At 40.7% G+C, this 6,036-nt stretch overlaps 1 protein-coding gene across 1 annotated transcript in view; it reads right to left on the reverse strand.

Annotated features, from left to right (window-relative positions):
* The window catches only part of LOC124143897 (spermine oxidase-like), a 43,503-nt gene extending 40,305 nt beyond the window's left edge, over positions 1–3,198 (reverse strand). The window contains exon 1 of the mRNA XM_046513063.2: positions 3,010–3,198. The gene's annotated coding sequence lies outside the window, so the exon portion shown is untranslated. The remainder of the gene's footprint in view (positions 1–3,009) is intronic.
* Between the last annotated feature and the right edge of the window lie 2,838 nt (positions 3,199–6,036).

Below are 6,036 nucleotides of genomic sequence, written 5' to 3' on the forward strand. Positions count from 1 at the left end.
AGATATCGGGCACATGGAAATATCTCCATCCAAAATAAATTCCACATTTTTATGGGCCTCGTGCTTGCTACATTTACTGTCATGACAATATATTTTTCTGTGTCGTTGGCTGCACCGATGAATGGACCCCGCCACAAAACATGCTCGAACTATAAACACGTTTAAAGGTATTTACATTCTAAACCGTAGTTTAGTATATTTTAGTAGTGCATTATACTAATTTGATAATTGATATTAACTAATCTTTTCGTGCAATCTACCTGGTTGTTTACTAACCTTCTGGACGTTGTGGCTAATTAGGTCACAATGGGGATTATCCCTTGGCCATTGCTGGACAAGTAAGAAGTCACCGTTTATGGAAAGGATGTTAGTCGTAAAAAGCTCGTTACAGATTTTAATTGTTTTTTTTCAATCAATTATTCGCAATTTCAAGATCAAAGGTCGTTTTACACACTCAGCAGTGTATGCAATGTGACTTTTGTAGGAATGACAGAAACAGAAAAAACACTATTATATTGACCGCTTCCTGATGAATCCGTGTCATCACTTTTCCTCGGACAAGTAAATACTTTCTACGAATGTTATGATATTTTCTCTCTCGGGAATTGACTTAATATATCTGGAACAATTGATATTCAAAACAAAATCGCAATCATTTTTTTTCACTTAATATGACATCATGATAACCCACAAATGTAATTGGTTAATGCCTCAATATCCCAATTTGCCTGAATTTTTGACAAAAGGTGTAATTTCTCGACTGTGGGACAAGTACCGTCAAAAGAGTGGGGTTGCCATGATACCTGGCAAGTTAATTGCAATACGCTATAGATTCAAATCTTGTTCTTCCTTTACATTTTTCATGAACGTAGATCATTTTCACAATTACATGAAAAGCATACGACATGTTGACCAGAACTTGTAAAATTTATCAATATTGCTGGTCATAGCAGCTGGACATTTTGTATCATTATAGTGTTCTGACAGTTTAAATTGAATATTTTGGAAGGTTGGCAGTCTTTTCCGTTTATTTTCGTTTTATTACCAAATATAACTATTATATTTAAATTGTCAGTATTTCTTTCGGGGAAACCAAGAAGTATATTCTTCTTGTTGAGAACGATTTTCAATTCTGTTTTCTCAAGAAACCATCTTTCCAAGTATGACCAAAGTGGGCGAATTTGTTTACATTCCCAAAACACATGTGGTATAGTTTCTAATTCCAATTTACAAAATGTCACATGTTTCATTGTTGACAAAACCCATTTTTTTAGGGTATTCCAGTTATATCAAGGCGTGTCAGCTTAATGTGGGAGGAAAGCCCGAAGTGATGCAGGTCTCAGACGTTTACAACTTCGGTGAAACCCACGAGCACGGGTATGGTGCTGACAAACCTAGAAACATTATCGGGGCGAACCGGGTTTTCGAGGGACGCAACTCTGCACAGCGAATCGCGGCGCCTCAGACGACTGGGCCACCTGTGCCCCCAATGGTGTTTTGAAACCACTGTAGTGAAGTCCCTGTATATCTAAATGGGATCATGTTGTAGTTTGGCCATACATCGTTGGGGAAATGTGTCTTCAGTTCGTGTTCCCATTTTCTAACGTTTTTTTGCGGCAATGTTTCTCAATGTAGTGTAAAAAAATAACGTGAACCCTTCTTTTAGTAGATGAGTGAGTGAGTATGGTTTTACGCCGCTTTTAGCAATATTCCAGCAATATCACGGCGGGGGACACCAGAAATGGGCTTCACACATTGTACCCATGTCGGGAATCGAACTCGGGTCTTCGGCGTGACGAGCCAACGCTTTAACCACTAGGCTACCCGACCGCCCCTTTTTAGTAGATGAAATAAAATGGGTCGAAGAGGGGGAAGTTCAATCTTCTGTCAGTTTCGACATAGATTAGAGATATGTTGATACAAAACTTATTATTTCTATGAAATCATTTTTATCTCTTAAAATGTTAAGAACCGGACCTCCTTCTTGTTCCATCTTTCATAAATTACACTTTCCTTATCAATTCTGATGTGGTTGTTGTGCCAAACCATTTGACCGAGAATGTCCTCATTGTGTACTGGAAGAAAACCTTGAATGATGTCAAACCAAGCTAAAAAAGATCATAATAAAATGTGTTTTTGTGTTTCTTGTGGACGAAATATTCATCTGAGTTTCACATTATTTAAGTTTATCACCATAGTTCATGTCGGTTAATTCTAGTTTTGTCTGTGTTTACTTTTAGTTCAGAGAACCGTGCATACTGTTCTAGAATTTGCATAACTGCATATAAGCAGCGTTCGGTACCACCTAACATGCATGTGGTGTCATCTGCAAACTGTGCCAAGAGCTATTCAATATTATCAATATTTATACGTTTAATATGTTTATTATTCCTTATCATATTTGCTAATATTTCGACACAAAGTATGAACAAGTATGGGGACAGGGGGTCGCCCTGACAACAGCCATTAATGTGAGTGTGTTTGGGGGTAGTTAAAAGTAAAGACAAGTGGAATTTGTTGGGGGTTCCGCAATACGAACTTACCGAGTATACATCTTCTAATAAGGGGTCTGAATAAGTGAGTGAGTGAGTGAGTATGGTTTTACGCCCCTTTTAGCAATATTCCAGCAATAACACGGCGGGGGACACCAGAAATGGCCTTCACACATTGTACCCATGTCGGGAATCGAACCCGGGTCTTCGGCGTGACGAGCGAACGCTTTAACCACTAGGCTACCCGACCGCCCCGGAGGTCTGAATGAAACTACCAAAGACATGTGTAAGTAAGAATACATGTGATTGTGATTGGGAATATTTGTATTGATTGTCGCATCGGTGCATGGATATAGGATCTTTATTTGATGGTTCTGGTTCATACATTTTTCCAGTCACAGATCAGCGACACATACCTATTGTACATGGCAGTGTCATTGTGAACATAGGCCATACAAGATAGATTTGTATGGTCACTGTTGTAAAGTCAAAGGTTTCACAAACGTTTCTTACTCACATGTTGTAGCCTTGTCCACGCATAGTTCCACTAATGTTTGAAATAGTTATCCAAATATGTGAACGAACAGATTCCTCAAAGCACATAGTACACAGCTGTAACTGTGAGGACTAGACCACGTGGCGCTCAATGCGCGGGGAAATCGTGCACTCGTCACGCAGAGTCAGAGGCGCGTAGTGACCTTGATCTTGCCTGTTACATTACATGTTTGTCAACAAATATAAAGCCCCCTGCATCTTAATTTGTACAAATCCCATACACCGATAATAGTGAACGGTTTGTTTTGGCACGTCTAAGGCGCAGCGATTCGCTGTGCAGAGTTGCGTCCCTTGGGCACGCCAGAAACCTATGATTGTGGGTTCGAATCCTGGTTCGCCCCGATTATGTTTCTAGGTTTGTCAGCACCATACCCGTGCTTGTGGGTTTCACCGAAGTGGTAAACATCTAAGACCTGCGTCATTTCATGCTTTCCTCCCACATCAAGCTGACACGCCTTGATATAACTGGAATACTGTTAAAAGCGGCGTTAAACCCAACTCACTCACTCACTAGCATGGGTGGGAGGCCTGTTTGCACGCTTTTTCTTGTCCTTCTTAGGAAAGGTCTAGCATTCAGCACAGCCTCTCTATCAGGCATATACAGGAACACAGCTATGATGCTTCCGACAGGTGATGGATTGTTTTTACGTTGGAAATCAGAGACCGGAAGACGATGTACAACTTTAAAATATATATCGTTGACGCGTTGTTCAGAGAATTTCATAGATTGTATAAGACTGTATCTCAAGATATTGTTCATTAAGTCTGCAAGTCTTTTTTCAGAGGCAATCACTATATCTTCAACCGAAGCACTCGAACGAGTTCCACTCGCGGACATATGTTTTCGGTTGGCGTTTCGTTCATCAACTACAAGTCAACATCTTCAACAATCACAAAATAACACTTTCGTCAGGTAAGATGAATATGTTTTGTATTATCTTTGTATTACGAAGGTTGTGTAGTTTAGGAGAGGACAGATGTCATTAGATTTTCGGAAGTCAAATACTCCTTAGATTCAACACCAGGGACGGGCCGTGCGCCAATGGCGTTACACCACGTTTCCAGACGAATCAAGGTTTTACCTCCGATTCACAAACTGTAGAATATGTTATTCGAGACATAGTGGCGAGCGGTATGCCAGGGCAACAATAATTGAACATGATCGTTATGGGGGCGGCAGTGTCATGGTGTGGGGCGGTATCCAGGGTTAGAAACTAACAGTTTTTGTCCACAAGTCCTTATAATGATAACATATAGCAAAACCCTTAAAATGGACTAATTTCTACTCGTCCTTAGGATACCTTTACTATTGGGCAGTTTGGTAGGGACCACAGGAATAGTGCCAATTTCTAACGCTGGTATCACACATGACAGGCGAACTGATGTGGTTTTTGTGGAAGAAAATTTGACTGGCCAGCGATATGTTGACATGTTGATGACATTTTGCGTCCTTCCGTTGTTCCATTCGCTAGAATTATCGGCAGAGAGTTTGAACTGCAAGATGACAATGCCAGACCACATCGTGACCAAGTCGTCACTGATTATATCTGACGAGAAGGCATACGGACATTGGATTGGCCTGCTAAGTCCCCTGACATGTCCCAATTTAGAGCATCTGTGGGATGTTTTGTTTGTTCGTTTGTTGTTTAACGCCGCACTTAGCAATATTCCATCTATATGACGTCGGTCTGTAAATAATCTGGACCAGACAATCCAAACAATCCAGCCCGAGAACATCCCACAGGACCCGTGAACATCCGGGTTAGAATAGGTCTTCAGCAATCCATGCTTGCTGTAAAAAGGCTGTTGGGATCGAGCGGTCAAGCTCGCTGACTTGGTTGATCAATTTTACCCATGTCATGGTTCAGTGCCGCTATGTTCCCCGACTTTATTTCCGATACTGCTCGGTAAACTCCATCGGCCGTCATTGTACAGTGTGATCATTTCGTGTTAGAGAATTAGTGGCCCAACTATTTTTCTCTCTTGTAATCGAATGACACTCTCAAACCATGTAATGACTGGATGTATGTTGTCTCTCATATGTTCGTTACTGTAATCTTGTATTGAAAATGTTTTTGTAGTTATGATTTGCAAACATTAAGGGAATTTAAATCTACATTCAGAAATTTCTCATTTATCATATAATGGGTAGGTTTCTCGGCAGGATAAAGCCAACGGATAAATACGATATCCGTTGGGGTCATATGCGGATAGAGATGCAAATATCAAAGGTCAAGTAGGGACTACTTTCACTGCTTATAAACAAACATGGCGTCGCCCTCGTCATTCGGCGATCGAGTCAGAATTAACCATCGGGAATCTGGATAAACTACAGGGATAATTGCTATCATTATCAAAAGAACAGTCTATTATACTGAAAATCAGTGTCATACTGTTACGTAGCTAAGGCATTTTATAAGTTTTGGCAACTTTGGAGATATAAATTTCGAAACAATTTTGCGAGGGCACGAGGCCTAGACAAGCGGGATCAGTAGCCATATCTGTGCTTGTAGACCTCTGCGGCTTGAAACCTTCTCCACGAATTAAAATAGTTGGATTTGGCCGAAATATGTTTGAATTGTTACCTTGTTTCGTTTTGTCGCTGTATATACATCTGACTACACTTCTGAACTTTATGACAGGACAGACCGACTGTCAACAACGTCTGACCGTGGCCGTGACGTCTCATAGACTAGGGTTAGAGTAGCTTCCCTTTGACAAAGGGCAGTTACTCTAGCGGACAGACCGATGGATTGCCGCGAAAGGCAACTAAAAACAATTGTTGTTTTGCGTATATGTTGCTTCGCCACTGTATAAGAAACAGATTTCAGTTAGAACTATATTGGCTACTGTCACTGCCCGACTGACACATCACTTACCCTGTGACGTAATAAATATTAATGCGCGCATTCCAGGAAAACTCGCAATGTTTCGGTAATGTTTGTGAGAGAGGGAAAGCGATTTTGAAGCACAGAATTAAAGAATGACA

The sequence above is a fragment of the Haliotis rufescens genome, unplaced genomic scaffold (genome assembly GCF_023055435.1).
Source record: "Haliotis rufescens isolate VD_foot unplaced genomic scaffold, xgHalRufe1.0.p SCAF_12, whole genome shotgun sequence".
Classification (NCBI taxonomy): Eukaryota; Metazoa; Mollusca; class Gastropoda; order Lepetellida; family Haliotidae; genus Haliotis; species Haliotis rufescens.